The sequence below is a fragment of the Euleptes europaea genome, chromosome 1 (assembly GCF_029931775.1).
Source record: "Euleptes europaea isolate rEulEur1 chromosome 1, rEulEur1.hap1, whole genome shotgun sequence".
Classification (NCBI taxonomy): Eukaryota; Metazoa; Chordata; class Lepidosauria; order Squamata; family Sphaerodactylidae; genus Euleptes; species Euleptes europaea.
In genome coordinates this window covers 111,837,005-111,857,105 of record NC_079312.1, presented here as the reverse complement: position 1 = coordinate 111,857,105, position 20,101 = coordinate 111,837,005, and positions in this window count along the sequence as shown.

The window sequence follows — 20,101 nt, the reverse complement described above, 5'->3', positions numbered from 1 at the left end:
TAAGGAACTCCATTTTAGACAGGATAGAGTAGAGACAGGATTCTAATCTAGACTAACTAGCTAGGATGGATAGAGATGAAGGAGGCCAAGATGGAGAAGAGAGGTGGAGAGAAGGTATCAGACAGAAGGAAGGAAGATTCCCCGAGAGTAACAATCTACACATCAAAGGGATAGCATCAGAGCAGTAGAAAAGGAAGTATATTCAGGGTCCTGACCTATCAATGCCAATACCAAAACCTTTAATGGCATCAAATATACATGCCAGAAAATAAAAATATTTCATAAGCCAGTTACAGTTATAGAACAGCCCTCATCTCTGAGTTTTATCAAAGCACACTTTGGTCACTTTCACTGTTATACTGGAAGAACCATTATTCAGGAGAAAGGACACCTTAGCAGAATCAGAGAGTCCTGTCTTGTTTGCCAAGATGGAAGTTAAAAATTTGGATTGAGTTTCTGCTTAGTGAGGACAGTAAAATAGCATGTGCGAGATAGTTTCAATACAACTCCTCCCACAGGGGCAGGACCTAGCAGAATGAGGTAGATTTTGAAATCTCCCGTACCGAATTGCAGATGGCAAGACGCTGAATCTCATGAGGGGTTTGCAGAGCAAAGAAATATGGGGCTAGTTGACCTCCTTCCAAAGAGATCCCCAGGCTAAGGGGGAAGCAAGTTTTATTTGCAGCACTATTAAGATTTTGGTGTTCCAACTCCAGAAGTCTACGTTTTATCATGTGGAATGTGTCTGTGGCCAAGAGCATGAGAAGGGAATCGAAAGGTAGACCAACCAATCTTATTTTTTCCTCAATATAAAATAGCCAATTAGAAAAATTTAAATCTGCAAGCATTCGGTAAGTAAGACTGGATGGGTCAGAGTTATAACGTAGCCAAAGCCAATATTTTATGGTTATAAACCAAGCGCTGGTTACAAGTAATCTCTTGACCAATTTCCAAACAGAGAGCTGCGTAAGGTTAGGCATTCCCAAAAATTTGCAAAGAAATTTGGATTGAATATATTCTAAAGAGGAATCGAATGCACCAATCCTCCCTCTCTCTCTGACGTTCTGAAGTCTAAGGCTAAGAGACAGCACAAAGTCCTTCACTTCCAATATGAACTACATGGAAATTTTAATGTGAAAAGGTCATATGGTATTAATATGGTGTGCAGTGGTTTAAACTGCTCCATGTGGCAGGCATCACATATAAACTAGTCTGAACACGAGCAAAGTGGAAATGCAAATGGGATTAGGAAATTTGGAATTGGACTTGATGCATTACTTCAAAGTGGGTCTTTACAACTTGTGGCTCACCAAGTCAAATGGAACCATACACTGGTCATATATTGTGGTCTTTCCAGTGCTTGATGTTAATCCAGTACATTTCTGGCCCTGAAATAGTCCAGTTATAGCTTCGATCTTTGAACAGAATGGATTTCAGTCCCTGACTCTGTGGAGCTTGCCATCAGAAACAGGGACTTTTGCTGAGACAGCAACAATACAGCAATGAGTGATTGTTGTGCATTCTAAAAGGAACATCTAACTGCAAGTAGCTGGTAAAGCACCTCTTGATATTGAGAGAAAGTGTTAATTCAGGGAGGCAACTTGCCTACAGCTTGTCTAGTACTTGTCCAAATTGATTTTTACAACAGAACACCACTCCCACCAGACAAGCTCAATTGTGTTTGACCCCATATGATAATAACCGGTGAGGAGAAGCATGGATTGCTAGATTTTTTTATCTTATTTTGTGGGATTGTTTCAATGGCTTTGGAAGAATCTGTAGAAGGAGGCCAAAAACTGGTATGTCATCTAGAATATTAACTATGCCAACTGAGTTAAGATAAGCAGCTGCTGAGATGCTGTGAGAATCAGACTGTATAGGATTGGGTTTTATCCATAAGGAGGAACAGATCACTCCATACTTTTTACGTGCATAATTATGTTATTCAGGAGCACTTTTCCTTGAACACCAGGCTGAAACTTATCATCAGAAAGCCCCAGAATGTACTGTTTCTTGACGATCAAGTATGAAGACTTACAAATATACCTGACAAACACCTGCAGCTCTGACAAACAAGAAGACCAGTCTCAGACTGACAAGAGCTCTGACAATTATGTTGTTTTGAGATACTACCAAGAAATTATGGGTATGGGGTTTTGCAGTACTTTGGGTGCTAAAGTAAACAATGAATAAGGGAAAAATTAAGTCCACATCTCTGTCTCCTCTTCTGGGGAATGAGGTACTGCCCCTGCCCAAGGAAAACATAGAAAAGGCCAAGAGGAAGACAGGTTTGGAAGCAGATTTTCTTTTTTAGGACAGTAGTATCCTTTTTCTGTTTAGGGTTTCCCTGCTTTGAGAATGTTTTGAGGCCTCCAAAGGCCTAGCCTCATCTTATCTTCTTTTCTTTTTTGCCATCAAGTCACAGCTGATTTATGGTGACTTCTTAGGGTTTTCAAGGCAAGAGACATTCAGAGGTGGTCTGCCATTGACTGCTTCCATGTCACGCCCAACCCAATCCTAACCTTTCTAAAGCATTAAATTCTGGCATAGTATCCCAACAATACAAGTGTAATATCCTGGATGGAGGTGAAGACAATCTTGTCACTGGAATCTTTCCCATTGACTTGCCAAGTCTCAAGCTGCAAGTTTCTTGGGAGAGAGCAGAGAATGATAGTCATTGTTTATTGCATTGAGGCAACTTAAAGTCTAAAGCTGGCAATATGGACTGTTAAAAGCTCCCTTTCAAATACATCAGAAATATATAGCATTTTCTCCTCCTTTAATCAACATTAAAATATACAGTATTAGCTACAGCGAACTTAATGAACGGCTTTCTTATCTTCCCAAAGTTGTGTGCATCCCAGATGTTTTCATTTGGAAGGAAAACCAAATATTGTGCTATAAATGGCAGATGATCACTGTTCATTCAGCTCATTTGAAAGGCATCTCCACACAGCTTGGTTATTATAGGTTTTTAAAAGTGCTGAATAATTTATTTATGTACAGACCAACAAGTTTGTTTCTTGGTGATAAGTGTTTTCTCCCCCCCTTTTTGGTGTTAATTTATGCTGCCCTGCTTTCCTTCTTTTAACTCCTTTTTTCCAGGCTTTCTTTGCATTTGGAATCTGCTTGTGACTGCTCTTTCCTTAGATGAAGGACACTTTCACACGAAGACATTCTTCCATTTTGAATTAGGTTCAGTTGTAAAAAAATGTGGTAGGATAACTTCAAAATGAGACACTTTCAGGTAGGCTTTTTAAACAGCACATTTGGGTCAGATTTTGAATTTAAGATAGTGCTGCATTCTTCTGGGGTTTCTCCTATTTTTTTTTGTTCCTCTCTCTCATTTTTGTGCTGTATAGATATATCCAAAAACTGCTTAGTTAAAAAAAAAACCATAGAAATGGGTGGGAAAAATAAAGTGCCTCATTATGAAGTACTATAAACGGTTCAGATAGCATCTCCTGCAACTTAGAAAGGCAATCACATAGCAAAACCAGAAGAAACGTGGTTTCACAAAAAAATGGATTTAAAAATGGGAAAACAATACTTACTCTTTAAGTGTCTGAAATGAAAAACAAAACAATTTAGGATCAGAACTGGCAACAGTTTAAAAAGTCTGTCTGTCTGAAATGCAAAAAACCAAAAACAAAGCCCAAAAAAGTTCTCCACCGATACCAAAATGGATTAAAGAGCCCCTCTGGAAACAACTGAAGCCATTTACAGCACAATTTAGGGCCAATTCCCACATTCTTGAGAACATAGATTCTCTGGTTCTCAGCCTGTTTCCTGTGTAGCAATCACATGTGAGGTGTGGTTACTCTAAATCATCAGTTCCCATGTGTATGGTGCCTGATTCGGACTCTGACTGTGCCATGCATGGAGAAGGGGCTCCAGCCTTCCCCTTTCTCCAAAAGTGATAATTATAGGTTATATTCACCTTTAAAAAAAAATTAAATAGGTTTTATAGCAATTTAACAATAATCATTTCTTCTCAAGAGTATTCTGGGAACTGTAGTTTAGTGAGAGTATGAGAGCATGGGTCGGGATTCTCTAATGTTTTGCCTTCTTACACAGACCTAGGATTCCTTGAAGATACAGAACATATTTTGAGCCAGTTCAAGTCTGTCTCAAAAATAGTCATATAGAATCTGTATTTGGAGCTGATGTGAAATTCTTAGGGAGGTCTGCTATGAAGTCCCATTTTATACAATGGGGCTTACTCCTAGGAAAGAATTCTTAGGATTGCAGTTTTTAGTATAATCTTATGCACAGTTATTTCAGGCTTCAATGGGTTTAGGCTGGAATAACTGCATAGGACTGTATGGTATATGTGGTAGGTCAGGGTGTGACTGGTGTTCTCACTTTGCCTTACATTCAGGAGAGGCAAATAACATACAATGGCTGTTAAGAAGAAAATATATTGTAAGACCAAGACCAAGCACTGTTTAGACTTCTGTGCAATTAGGCATCGGCAATAGCTCCCAGTAATTCCAAGTTGTCTGGGGATAAAATTAAACCCTGTAAAACGCATAGTCTCCCAGCATCATAGCAAAGTGATTCGGACACAAAGTAGTGCTCAGAAATGATATGTTTGCACACAGATATGGTAACCCACTTACGCAGCATTACAGAAGACACAGGCAGAGGCAGTTTCAATTTATATGCTGTAGCTGAAATAGCATACAGCTGGTCTTCCCTTAGCATAGGCAGTCAGAGGAGCAAGAGCAATGATGGCTCATCTAGCAACATCAGTAGCTCCCATCACACCAGTGTGGGGGGCTGTCTTCAATCCCCAGTATTTTTCTACTGTGACTGGAAATCATACAGTCTGAAATTAACAACTGAAACAAATCAGGAGCTGTTGATGGCACAAGAAGGAGTACCAAAATTTAATAATAGATTGATATATAATAGATGTTAGATTTGGGAGCCCCAGTTATAATTGTAGAGTGGAGGAAGAATAACATCGCAAAATACCCAGAAAATATCTTTTAGAAAGATTAACTTGGAGCAGCATATCTAACAACTGAATATATAATTGCTCTACATAGGGTCATAAGGGCAGGTACAAATTGCCCTCTTTTGCAAAAAAAAACAAACCCAAAAACTTTTAATGAAAATAAAGAAGAAATTCCGCTCTTGCATTAACATATGGATATGCAAGTCCCAAGAAAGACTGTGCGTAAACATGACCCTGAGGTACTTAAAATTTCTTTCTATCTCTACTGAGCTTTGCCACAGGGATAAGCAATGTCCTCTTTTAAGTTTAGATTTAGAAACTAATAAAACCTTTGTTTTATCAAACTTTATTTCTTTCTTCTAGTTTTATTGACTGCTTTGGAAGAAACTAGTTTGTCCCAGAGGCATGGATGTTTCAGATATGTAGAAATATCTTGGGGTGGGAGGGGGCTCCCTACAATCTGTTGTTTAAGTCGGTCATAAAATGGAAGAAGAACTGCACTGGGGGGCCTACATTGTGAAGAAGAGACTGTTGGTTCTGACTGGGGAAAGTATTGAATGTCAATGCAGAAAGCCACATTAAAAAGACCATGTTTCTAAATTCATAATTCCTCTTACAGGCAGATTTTTGAGGTTGCTCAAATATGGTTCAAGAAGAACCGTAAGTCCATGTATCAAAGCATCTTTGTCTGAAAGAACCCAGAAAGAGATTATGTTTCCTGTCTAAAAGAGTGCTGCTGTTCTAATACTAAAATAAAAAAAAGAGTCTCTTGGCACCTTAGAGAATACAGAACTATTTGCAGCATAAGTTTTCTAATATTAATTACCACGGGCAGTCCATTCCTGAGATAGGGAGCCGAAAGTTCTCTGGAGGCAGTGTGACCCCACCGCCAGCGTAAGTGGCCTCTTATCACGGAATAAGAGGCACTTACGCTAGTGGCGGGGGCAGTTCCGTTGGTGCCTGGGCACTGTGGAGCTGCATGCCACTCCCCTGATGCCGCAGTCTCTCTGGGACCTAAATTCTGGAAGAGATATGTGGTACTGGCATGGGAGGCATTCCTCTTTGGAGGCACCATGGTGGCTCCTTGGCTATGTTGTCCCTGGCTGCCACAAGGCTCAGGAATGAGCTGCAGAAGCAGTCAAGAAGAAGAAGACGGGCAAAAATGCATGGTCGCTTTATCCTCCTTTAATCCCTGTTTTAGTCAGGATCGAATGCACATTAGGCGAAACGCATGCATTCGATGCAGGCTGAATCCTGGCTGAAACAGGGATTAAAGGAGGATAAAGCAACCATGTGTTTTTGCCCGAAGAGTAGATTTTTATACTTTACTTTTCTCTACCTCAAGGTGTCTAAAAGCAGTTTATGATCACCTTCCCTTCCTCTCCCCACAACAGGCACCTTGTGATGTCGGTGGGGCTGAGAGAGTTCTTAGAGAATTATGACTGGCCCTAGGTCCCCTGGCAGGTTTCATGTAAAGGAGTAGGGAAACAAACCCGGTTCTCCAGATTAGAGTCCACTGCTCTTAACCACTACACCACACTGGCTCTCCTGGGTGCTCTAGATGAAAGTTACTTCCTTCGTATGGCTACATCCTCAGATAAAATCAGCAATTCTATATGCTGTGATTTGAAAAGACCTGAAGTGGTCTTCAGCATTGCTTTGTGAAGTTGCTTTTACACAGAAAAAAAATCAGAAATATGCACATGGTAATTATACCATGACTAAGAACCATTCCTACTGTCCAACTCATTAAGAATAATGTTCCAAAGTAACTCTTTCTGGCTTTTCACACTGCATCAGAGACACTAGAAAAATTCTCCCAACAGAGAAAAATGGAAAGAGCATCATCTCTTTTCTGTGATTATTCCCATTTGCAGTTCAGTCCAGCAGGGACTCAGCTTGGTGCCATATGGTTCAGAGAGAATGGATGTGCTGAAAGAGCAAATGCAGTGCCTTAAAACCGGCTCATATAAACATTGTCCTTACATGAGCCAATGAAATACAGTGATTACAATTCTGGGCTACGAGATAAAGAGATTCATGTTAACATGCCCTTAAATTTCATCTAGTGATTGCGGATCCAGGCCAATGGGGGTCCCAAGGCCCGTCTGCCCCTACCTGATGAATAGGACCCCCCACCACCCCCGGGGAGGCCTGCACTGCCCCAACCAATTCTGGGATAAGATATATGACACAACACAGGTATGGAATAAAAACAGCCACAACATTTATTGATTACAATATTGATCACAGCATTAGGCATTGGCAAGCATGGAGGCAGAATCCTGACATCAGGTGACCCGATGCCAGCTGATGTAACCTGTGCTCAGCCCATGCTGGGCACAGCCTGAGAAGGCAGATCCTGGACCCACTTGGACGGCAGCCACTGTGTGGTCCACTGCCACTTGGGAGGAGGCAGGCCACCCTGACTGCCCCACCGGGCATGTCAGCCCACTGGCCTCCCCTCCCAAAACCCCTTATTGGGGTCCCCAGCCTGGGAAAAGGGGGCTCGCAGGCCGGCTTTTCCCCAAACAGGATTCTGGCCCCATGCCCAAAACCGCCAGCCCCCAACAGTTGTGACAGAACAAATCAAGAAAAGTGACCCTTAACAAACCACCCTTAACCATAAATGCGTAACCATAACAATTCGAGAATAGTCTGGGTTTATCGAAACAACCGCAAAACCCCTAACCCAACCTGCATCCAAATTACAACAATACAGACAAAATCAACGACCTGGCCACAGCCATGAACAAGAGGGAGGGTGGGCGGGACAAAACAGCCAGGAACAGGGCCGGCCACGAGCAGCACCTCCCCTTAAATACCCAGCCGGCGGACCAGACTGGAAACCTCTGGTCCGTTGGAGCCGGCCAGGACGGGAAACATGAGACTGGGCCCCAATTGGCCCATTCAAAGGAGGGCAGGCAGGGCACATGGAAGGTGCACGGGGCGGAGCAACCCACCACCGCCATCCGATCCCCCTGCCGCGGAAGCCGAGAGCAGCGCCTCGTCCCCCCCCCGTGCAGCCGACTGACCGCCCACCAGAAGGAGATGACCACCCACCACCACCCCCGGGGGGCCCTGCACTGCCCCAACCAATTCTGGGATAAGATATATGACACAACACAGGTATGGAATAAAAACGGCCACAACATTTATTAATTACAATATTGATCACAGCATTAGGCATTGGCAAGCATGGAGGCGGAATCCTGACATCAGGTGACCCGATGCCAGCTGATGTAACCTGTGCCTAGCCCATGCTGGGCACAGCCTGAGAAGGCAGATCCTGGACCCACTTGGATGGCAGCCACTGTGTGGTCCACTGCCACTTGGGAGGAGGCAGGCCGCCCTGACTGCCCCACCGGGCATGTCGGCCCACTGACCTCCCCTCCCAAAACCCCTTATTGGGGTCCCCAGCCTGGGAAAAGGGGGCTCACAGGCCAGCTTTTCCCCAAACAGGATTCTGGCCCCATGCCCAAAACCGCCACAAGAGGAGGCCAGGAGGGGAGCCCCCCTTCCGGCTGACTCCCGCCAAAGCCTAACGCTGTAACCAAACCTGATGTCCATGCCGGATGTCCTGCAACCAAACATCCATACCCCAGGAAGACAGATGTACGCCATCCTGTCAATACAGTGCTTCCAGGCGACTTGACAGCTCGGGATGACGGACCACATCGCCACCCATGGCCTTCACCGCCCTGCCGATAGCCAGCGTCGCCTTGCATCTAGCCCGGTCAACCTTCTCTGGGCGCCCAGCCCCCCACCAGGACCTCCGTTCCAGCATGTCAGACCACAGCACTCTCATGCCCGGCCACCACGTAGTCAAAGTCTGCAAATCTCTGATAGCCTCTTCCCTCAGGGCATTGCCCTTGACCCTGCCCAGGTCGTTTCCGCCCAGTTGCACGACAAGGACATCCGGCACTCCATGCTGCTGCACTTTTCGCTGCACATAGGGCAAGAGATCCTTCCAACGCATTCCCCTCATGCCGAACCAGAACACTTCCATCAGGTCTTCCAGGCCCAGGTGTCTTCCCCAACCGGAACCAGCTGCGTAGAGTCCTGCCCAATGCACAATGCTGTGGCCACATAGCCACACACGACGACGCCTCCCAGCTGCAACTCAAACACAACATTAACGAGGGCCCGACAGCTGCCTGATATGTCTTATATGCCGCCGACCGCCACCTCCCAATAGACTTGATGTCCTGCTCAGATAGCCCCCATGCAGCCGTGGTGGTAGCTGCCCCAATCCTGAAAGAATGCGAACCGAAGTCACCGGCCGGCAATCCAAGTTCCCCAAGGCCCAGACGCAAAACACTTACAAATTGATAATGAGTTAAAGGGGAACCATCGGTGTGCCTCGAGAATGGGCCATCCCCCCCAGGTTGTACCGCCAAATACGCGGACGCAGCCATAACCGGGCAGGGGTCATGCAAGGAGGCCGCCCGCAATTTGAGAACATAACCCTTCCCCCCTTGATCAGTCTTAGACCATGCGATGGTGATGCAAAGCCCATGCTTACTCAAAGCCACATCGCGAAACCTTAAGGCCCGGCCGGACTGGTCCGAGGCCGAGCTAGCAACCAGCTCCCCTACCCACAAAGCCCCATAGAAAGCAAAAGTGAAGGCCACCCAGAAGAGAGCCACCTCGAAAGCTGAGAAGCATACCCCCCATAATACATTGAGTAATCTTGACAGGATCCCCATAGTGATGGGCCTCCTGTGGTCCAGGGGCCGTGGTGCCAAAAGCCTCCAACCCTCAACGGCCCTGCGAGCTCGGAAGGAGTCGCATGGGTCCACAAACCCCTGAGTCCTGCTAAAAAAAGTGATAGCAGCCATGTGGCCTAGCATGGTCTTGGGGGCAAGCCCACGCTGCTTCATGTCAGCCAAGTAACACAGAACCATCTCTTCAGAAGTAGGCCAAGACCCTGTGCCCCCGTTACCCCTTGAGGAAGCCAGGAAAGAAGAAGCAGATGCCGAATAGGACTTAAACGTGGACGGTGCAACAGAGCTGCATATCCCCAGCATTATGTCCCTGTGCCCAGCGACCCTACCTCCTCCGGGAACGGATCCAGCTGCAGGTTTGCTCCAGGCGCCAGAGAGCGAAACCTCTCCTCCTGGAAGCAAGATAGTGCATCTGCGAGGTTGTTTTCCACCCCGGCCACATGCTTAGCTGAGAAGGTAATGTTAGCTGAAAGGCATTGTAACACAAAGCTGCGCATTAGCCGCATAACCCTCTCGGATTTCGATGACTGTTTGTTAATTACCCGTACCACCGCCTCGCTATCTCACCAAAACCTGACCTTTTTGTCCCGGAACTGCTCCTGCCAGATAGTAATTGCCACCAAAATGGGGAAAAATTCCAAAAAGGTAAGGTCCCTTGTGATCCCAGCACCGACCCACTCCTGTGGCCAGCGCTGAGCACACCAGCGACCATTGAAGTACACACTGAACCCCCCCCCCCCCGCTGCATCCGATTGTACCTGCAAAATCCTCCCCAGATCCAACTCCGACTGCCATAATGACACCCCGTTAAACCGGTGCAGGAAAGCTTCCCATATGTGAAGGTCCGCCTTCATGCCCTTGGTGATCCGAACATGATGATGCGGGCGGGTAGCCACCGCCGTGGCCTTGGCCAATCTGGCTATGAAAGCCCTCCCAGGGGATACCACCCGACAAGCAAAATTAAGGTGTCCCACCAAGGACTGCAGCTGCTGAAGCGAACACTTTCGCCGCGCAAGAAACAGAGAAATGAGAGCCCGCATGGCCAACAACTTGTCCTCAGGAAGGCGAGATGTACCCACCACTGAGTCAAGTTCTATCCCCAAATAAACTAGCCTAGTGGAAGGGCCCTCAGTTTTTCCTTGGGCCAGGGGAACCCCGAGCTCCTGGGACAGCCCCTGGAATGCCTGCAGCAGGTTAGAGCATTCGACAGTACCGGCCCTGCCCAGGAACAGAAAATCATCAAGGTAGTGTGTTGCCATCTTAGACCCGGCCCGCACAGTCACTGCCCATTCCAGAAATGTGCTAAAGGTCTCAAAAGCAGTGCAAGCCATGGAGCACCCCATGGGCATCGACTTATCGAAATACCATGAACCTTGGAAGCAAAACTCCAGCAGACAGAAATCATCTGGGTGCACTGGTAGCAGCCTGAAGGCTGACTGAATATCACATTTGGCCAGCAACGCACCCGGACCACATGCCCGAGCTAAACTGACAGCATTATCAAAGGACGCATACCAGACGGAGCAGAACTCCTGTGGGATGGCTTCATTGACAGATGCCCCTTTAGGATAAGACAGATGATGAATCAGGCGGAACTCACCCGGCGTTTTCTTGGGAACAACGCCCAAAGGGGAAACCCTAAGGTTGTGGAAAGGAGGAGACCCAAAAGGGTCAGCCACCCTGCCCGCCAAGCGCTCTTTCTCGATTCCAATGCCGTGGTATCTCCCACTAAAGCACGTGCCTTAAGGACACAGTTATGATGGGTAAAGAGGTGCCAAGCCCATTTTGGGTAGGTGGCCGCAACCACTGCCATATAAACCCCCAAACCGGCAAGCCAATTGTCGAATGTCCTGTCCTTGGGATCTACCCGTATCTTTCTAGGCTCCCTACCCCCCCGTCTTTACACTCCTGCCCACCGACATCTCAGGTTTTATCAATGATATCACATCAACATAGTAGCCATCAAGGATTTGTTCCCTCAAATCCCTGGGCAAGTGTATCCCTGGTGGGTTGTCCCCAGAAACACAAGTGGACTTATAAGGAGGGGCCCCCGGGGTCTCACCGTCCTCCCAAACACCTTTCGCATGCACCTCCCGGTCCAGCCTCTCTTCCTCCACCTGCCTGCGTAGAGCCCATCCAGGCAGCCCAGCACGTCAGCCCCCGCCCTCCAGAACTTTACAGAGGCCCCATCTGATTCCTCCCCAGGGGAGGACCCACCTGAGGTTCCCCCGCTGTCTGAAGCATCTCTGCTGCGCCTCCCCTTCTTACATGATGACCGGCCCCCATGACCTGACTTCCTCTTCCGTCGACCTCTGTCCCTGGAGCGGGAGCCCCACAACTCCAAGCTGCTGGAACTGGGCAGGGAGGAGCCGCCCTGTTTCTTCTAAGTTGACACTATCGCCGCTCTGCCTCTAACCTCCTTGTGACCTGTGTTAGGAGCAGAAGCCCCCCCAGCCCCGGAGCTGCCGACACAGCCTTCAAGCTCGCCATGTCCTCAGCCAGCTTCTTCATGAACTGTTTTGGAGGCATGGCCCACAACCCGGCCTTGTGTTGTCTCCCCAGGCAGCTGCTCCAGAGGAAAAGCTGCACCTCTGTGAGCCCCTTCGCTGCCCTTCCCCTTCGCCCCTTCGCTGGCTCCTCGAAACTCCATGGGAAGCAAACGCCAGTCCCCCAGTGGTCAGCCTCCACTCCAGTAGCCGTCACTCACACCGCGGCCCTTGAGAGCAGAACAAAACAGCCAGGAACAGGGCCAGCCACGAGCAGCACCTCCCCTTAAATACCCAGCCGGTGGACCAGACTGGAAACCACTGGTCCGTTGGAGCCGGCCAGGACGGGGAACATGAGACCGGGCCCCGATTGGCCCATTCAAAGGAGGGCAGGCGGGGCGCGCGGAAGGCACGTGGGGCCGGAGCAACCCACCACCGCCATCCGATCCCTTTGCCGCGGAGGCTGAGAGCGGCGCCTCGTCTCCCCCCCCCGCGCAGCTGACCGCCCGCCCACCAGAAGGAGATGACCTCCTGCCGCCGGGAGCCGGGAGGGGATCGGGGGCTGGCCCCCTTACCGCCCACTGCTCACCCCCCCACCCCCGCGGCAGAATGGCCAACCGGGCCCCACTACCCGGCACGGCTCCACAAACAACGGATCCCAGTAAGTAGGGATCCCCTGCCTTTGGGCCATTTGTGAGGATAAAATAAAGGAGGAGAGAAACATATATACCACTATGAGCTTCTTGGAAGAAAAACAAAAAAAAGGTATATTAGGAATATAGGTATATTAGGAATGAGGTGTATTAGGAATATAGGATAACAGATTCATTCTCTAGGCAGCAATTTCCTTCCATAAATCAACCTGGATATATTTTGTCTAGCTTACTATACAACAACTAAAAACCATCGTAACTTTGTAGATATATTTTTTGGCTCAGCTATTGAATTTTGACTCCATACTACCACTCAGACTTTGGAAGGAATACAGTAAGTAGAACTTGATATTCAGCCTCAGCTTGGATGATTTATTCAAACTGCATTCCACCATTTATAACCAAAACACTTTAGGCCAAGCTGGCACAGTCACACCATAGTGGAATGAAAGAATCAAAACAGTGAAATAAATGGCCAAAATCAACACTATCAATAATACCAGATTTGATTAACAAGCTCACGTTTGCAAGGGGGGAAATAAAATGAGGCAAAGCATGAAAAGGAGGTATGAGAGATGTTTAAAAGTTGTTTGCATTAAAACTTTGATCAATATTTATTTATTGTATTTTTAAAGATTTATATGCTGCGTTTCTTCCTGCATGGGGCATTCAAAATGGCTTACAACATAAAGAGCAAGAACGTTATCAAACAGTTTACATTTTCAAGAAGTTACTTGTTGAATTTAAAACATTGCAGGGATGGGCATGGGTAGGTCCAACTTGGGCAGAAACAATTACAGGAATTTTGTGAACTGCTTTTATAACTGGAGTAACTCTAAAGACCAGGTTCTTGCTGCTTATAGATGAGCTAGAAGCACACTTCGGTCCATGGCGAGGGGCTGTGCCTCAGTGGTAGAGCATCTGCTTGGCATGCAGAAGATCCCAGGTTCAATCCCTGGCATCTCCAGTTAAAGGGACTAGGCAAGTAGGGGATGCAAAAGACTTCTTCCTGAGACCCTGGAGAGCTGCTTTGACTTTGATGGATCAAGAGTCTGATTCAGTATAAGGGAGCTTCATGTATTCACGTGCATGCCTATTCTTCTTCCTTGTATATGTGAAACATGCCAGAACAATGTGAACCTTATTGATGAGTAGGGTCATGCAAAAAAAAGAAGAAGTAAATTTCAGGTTCAGGTTTATTGGGCCCCACAATAAACCTATAAACCCAGAATCAGCTGAATGCCCATACCGGTAAAGGGGTATTTTGTCTTTATTTTTGGCTTTACCAAAAACAATTCAGGTCCATTATAGTCTATGGGGATTTTTTCAAACCTCCTATGGGGCATTTATGGAGGTCACCAAATGTGCACCACAGCTGCAAGGGAATCTCCTTAGATGGACACCAACTTGGTGAACATTGGGACAGGGGGTGCAATTTTATGGGTCCGCAAAGGGCTCCTTTCGTATCTGGGGCTCATAGCATGATGTACATGCAAATTAGCTTCCAAACTGAGGAAAACTGTCTGAATATGCAATCATGGCTAAAATGACTAACTTAGCTAACAACAAACAACAGTATGAGTCATTTTATGAAAACTGGAAATTTTATTATCAATATGTAAAAGATTAGCCACAAATGATGTTATAAGGATAGAATAGATGTTATAACTTGATATAATTTCATTGACTATCTCTTCATGCTGGGAAAGCTGCTCAGATATGTGTAAACTATGTACCGTAATACACAATATATGCACTGTAAAAAAAAATTCTTTTTTGACTTCTTTTACTTTTCCCCCTTTTCCCCTTTTCTATATTAAAAATAAATAAAAATTAAAAAACAAACAAATGGAGGAAAACGGCTTAAATGCAAGAAAAATAAGGCCCGGAAATGCAAGAAAAATAAGGCATGGAAAATGTTTATTTTGGTGGCAAATGACATCCTGTGAACAGTTCTTTATTATAGTCATCAAAAATCTGATTTCAAGAGATGGTCATGGTGAGGGGAAACGAAGCCTCTACTTGGGGCGACTTTCAGATGACAGCAGGTTTTCGGGGAGGGGGTGATATTGGAGCCAGCTGAAGTCATGACCAAGGCAGCTCTTGTGAAGGAGATTGCTCATCTGCATGGGTGAGCAGTCTTCTGTAGAATGCAGCCTGTTCAGCAGCTGTTGAAGCTGGTGCTTTTTAGTTGGATGGGACTGGGTGAGCCCTGTCTTCTAAAATGAGCCTTCCAAACTAGTTTGGTCTGACCACGATGGCTCTGATTAGGGCCCCAACTATGGGGCCCTAACAAAATCAGTCAGATAGAAAAATGGGAGAAAGCATAGAGCTGTACATCTGAGCAAAGGTGAATAGCCAAAACCTGAAAAAGCTGAATATCTATTTAGCTTTTTCGGGAATTGCCTGTTTGGCTTCAGGCAGATTCCCAGGTTTTGGTATTTGGTTGACCCGAAACCCAAATATTGCTGAAATGACTAATTTCAAGTTTATTTTCGGTTCAGGTATATCAATATGCACAACCCTACTGGTGAGGTTGGTTGTGTCTGATTACTTTGCCAGCTCCATAATATGAGACTAGCAGTGAAATCTTATGTAGAGTTACTCCAGTCTAAACTGACAAAGGGTTTGGATTGGAGTATCTCTGGATAGGATTACAATATAGATATTATAGGTAATTATTCCTCATTCCAAATGCTGTTGATGTTCATACAGAGGATTCAGGGCATTGTCTAGCTCCAGTCAATTCAGGCAAATATGCATTGATTCAAGCTGAAGAACAATGACTGTAGATAGTGCAAAATGCTTTGAAGTCCCCCCCCCCAACCACAGAAACAGCTGCTCAGTTCATTGCTAAACTCTTCACAGGTCTATCAAGCTATTTTGGAACTATTATTCTCTTGTGCTCCTGGAATGATACAGATTCACAGTGCCATCCTAAGCAGAGTCACACCCTTTGATGTCCATTCAAGTCTACAAGTTTAGAAGAGTGCAGCTCTGCTTAAGGTAGTACAATCAGTCTAGCAGCTTCTTTTGCAACTGCTACTTGTTCATTTTCAAAGTCTTGGTTAGGAAGTACTTGTTAGTGCTGTGATTCTGTTATGTGGTTTCCCATTTGAAGGGCTCATGCTAAGGAAGTGAGATCTCTGTTTTGCCTGATTATGATATGTGCTTCTGGTGGCTCAGATGAGAAAACTGTGGCCTTTGTGACAGAAGAGAAAATATGATGCTTTAGAGATCATTGCTTTGTCTTCTTTCTCCTAATTTTAAAATCTTTGTGAGCTCATTTTATTAGACTTGGTATGATTCATTAAGGTAACCTGCATCTCCCTTGTGTGACTATCAGTTCTTGTGAAGACTGCATATTATCAACTGCCCACAGCTGATGCTTTTGCATATATTAATAACCCTTTCATTCATGAGTGTGATTCATACTTATTGAACAACTGTGTGGAACTGGTGCGAAAGAAATGTCATAGATGGCACACATGGGCACCTGTAAAAAATGGGCATTGGTTTAGCAAACAGATCACAGAAAGCTTTAGGATTATGCAACTAGTTCATTTATATTTGACCCTGCAGAGCCCAACATTTTGCTCTTCCATTAAGTGATGAACGCTGCTCAGTCTATCTCCCAGAACCCTCCTCCCCCAAGCATAATGGTGGTGATCAGCTCCCAGACGCTGCCTCTCTGTGCTACAGCTGCGAAAGAGTGGATAAATCTCGTCCCACCCTTCTTCATCCTTCTTCCTGCTTAAACAGAAAGGATAAAGCAGTTAAAGTATCAGCAGTGAAGGGAATTAATGCTGTAGTCTCTGGGCCTTGTCTGTTCACTGCTTTTGCCCTCCCATGGCAGCGTAGTATTCAGCAGATCCATTTAGCTCAACAGATTTAAAGTGGCAGGCAGAGCACAAATATTGTCTTCAGGCAGCCCTAGCATCTAGAGTTAAAATGGTTTCAGGTAGTAGCCATTAGGAAAGTCTTCCTGAGACAGTAGATAGCTACTGCCGCTCAGTGGAGACAATACTGAGCCAGGTGGACCAGTGTTCTGACCCATAATTAGTCAGCTTCCTATGCTTATATGAGAACTGATTATTACAAGATAATTGACTATGGACCCTACTGTCATTCTCAGCTGTTATAAAAATACTGTTCCAACCTTCAACTGTTGTAGTTATTATTACAGAAGATCTGAGAAGGAATTCATGGTCCATCAAGGTCAATACAATTTCAAAGGTTTGCACCTGAACTAAAGTTATTTATGCCAATGGACTATCTTCTCTGAAATAGACCCTTGAATATACATGACATTGAAAAATTCTTCAGTCAGTTGTACTGCTGCAAGATCCTTGTAGACAAAACTGCTGGAATGCCTGTCTGTCGTAGTCTTAATGAAGATAGCTTTATATGAAATTGCAGTACATTGTGGCTTGGTATAATAAGAAACAATTTGTACTTCACCTGTTTGAGGTGAGATTGGTTGTGTTGGCTTCCCCCCCCACACCAAAAAATAGAATCTTAACTAAACTAGTACATTCTATCACACAAGGAGGTATTTACTACAGATTATGTTCCACTGTGGCAATGCATGATGAGGAAATAATACAATAACATAAAATTATATCAGCTTCACAAAAAGGTCAAAGGTGGAATGGAGGGTAAGATTTATCTATGACCACTGGCTATTTGTATCATTAGCACCTTATGAACTGATATACTAACATTCGAAAGAACACCATAAAGCAACAGGAACCACATAAAATGTTCTATTTCATCGGGACTGTGTACTACAGAAAAGAATTAATAAAATGCAATAAATGACAGAAAGACAATAGAATATTGGCTGCCAGGTGTATCATAAAATTCCAATTTCACACTCTGACACCTTACATTACTGAACAGAAAGATATAAACTAGTGCATTGATTAGGAGGAAGCCAAACAAATGATTCCTCCCCCACCCTACACTTGTTACTGTGAAAGATGACATCAGAGCAGCAAAAACATACATTGCAGTAGAGATAGAATGACATCTACTGGCTACTGGAAGTTGGCTTTAAGGGCTAAGGGAAATATTCTTTATTTTTCATTGAAACATTTTATTTGTCTGTGTTCTTTGGGAGGTATCCGTGCTCATTGTGACATGAAGTGTTTCAGACAGAGATACTAAATATAAGGGTGATGGCCGGTCTTTCGTTGTTCAACTATGTAAGTATGAGATCACGTAACTACCCTTCACTAGTCTGAGTCTTTACTTGTTGTACATCTCCATACACTGCATGCACATTTCCTGAAATCATTTTAAATTATTGTCAAAGCAAGAAAAAAACATTATTTTTAAGAAAAAACGTATATTAATGTATATATCTATTCTTTCAAGTATTTGTAATGTTGCTTACAAATGTAATGTAAAAGCAGCCCTTAATGCACTGTTCCTGAATGAATTTAGTCCATTAATGTTAATTTGCTTTCTACAGAAGACCAACAGCTCTTAGGGAATATTTACATTATGTAATCATCTCTTTCCTGGCCTCCTCTCCCCTGTTCCCATTCCTTTGTCTATGGCAGGGTTGCCAACTCTGGCTTGGAAATTTTTTGGTGTAAAATTTAAGGATTGTATCTTGGGAGGATGGAGCTTGGAGAAAGTAAGGACTTCCCTGAGGTTGTGATGCCATAAAGCCTGCTGTCCAAAGTTGTCATTGCCTCCAGAGGAACTGATCTCTAGTCTGTAGAACAGCTGCAAGAAAACTGAAGACCCTAGTTGGAGATTGGTAACCCTAGTCTGCCCTGACCTGGATGGCCCAGGCTAGCTCAATCTTTTCAGATCTTGGAAGCTAAGTAGGGTTGACCTTGGTTAGTAGTTGGATAGGAAACTACCATGGAATCCAAGGTTGTTATGCAGAGACAGGCAATGGCAAACCACCTCTGAAATGTCTCTTCCCTTGAAATCCTCATGAGGGGTTGCCATAAGTCAACTACAACTTGGTGGCACTTGTTGGCACTCCCACCACCACCACGAACCCTATTCTATGATAAAACTATTTCCATAGCAACTACTCATTAGATTTAGAATTCATTTAGCCTTTCCTACTCATTTCAAACTTAAGCTTACTTCTGACTTGATCAATGACATATCTAAGTCTGTAGATGTTTACAGGACACTGAAGAGCCCTTAAGATATCATGTACTGATGAACTACACAAAAGCACAATCTTTCCAAAATTCTGTTGATGGATGTGCTTTTCTTTCCTGATGAAGTCTCTTGAGATGCCAACGGTTAACTGTTAAAACAAACAATTGGGTCTCACTTATTAGCTTTCTGTTGCAAGATACTACCTGTCCTGGAAAAATTGTTAATTATTAATACTCCCCAGATCCTGCACAACAGAAAATATCCTTCAAACTTTCACACCCACATTTATAGCTTATTTTGTTTATTCATAGATATACAAGTTAAGCAGAGGGCAACAACCAGAGGCCCAAGCCCAGTGCTGAAGGCAATTTAGAGAGAATAGATACATGGAAAGGGGAAAGGTGGAGTCATGATCCCAATGTATTCACTTTGTTGGAAATAGGGTTGCCAGGTCTCCCCTCCCAATCAGCGGGGGGTTTTAGGGGGTGGGGCTGGGGTGACTGGGGTTTGAGTGTTAAATCAGCTGTGGCAATGCAGTGCTTCTGGAAGTAAAACCGGAAGTGACGTTATTGCATGCACTCACCTGCGTGCACACACTATCGCTGCTCCGAAGTGGCTGGGTGGATTGGTGGGCAAAACCACCCACCTGGCAACCCTAGCTGGAAAGCTGGTAAAATAAATCAATCTCACAAAATAAAGAGTTGCCTTCTGTAGAGTTTTACTGCAACAACAGATGCAGAATGCATTTGCTAACTATAGGCCTTCCACTATAGGGGTGGATCCAGGTAGCCTCCCTCCCTTCTAAGGAACTTTCCTAAAATGGAAAAGCCACTTAATTTAGAGAAAATCTCATTAGATTGGAACGATTCAAACTCAAGCCAAAAAGAAAGATGGGGTATAAATATTTCACTAAATGAATGAATAAATAAACTTTTCTGAGAAGAGTGGTAGAATAAGGGTAGGATCCATCCCAACAGTTACAGGCAGAAAAAGAAGTATTTAGCAAGTTCTGAACAGTAAAAAACATTAAATTACAGCTCCCCCTAGAATAAGAATGGACTACACACAAGGAATCCATATATACATTAATCAAGCTGCTGGCATGTGTTGTTGCCTCGCCAGTGTACCTGGCCTTCTGCA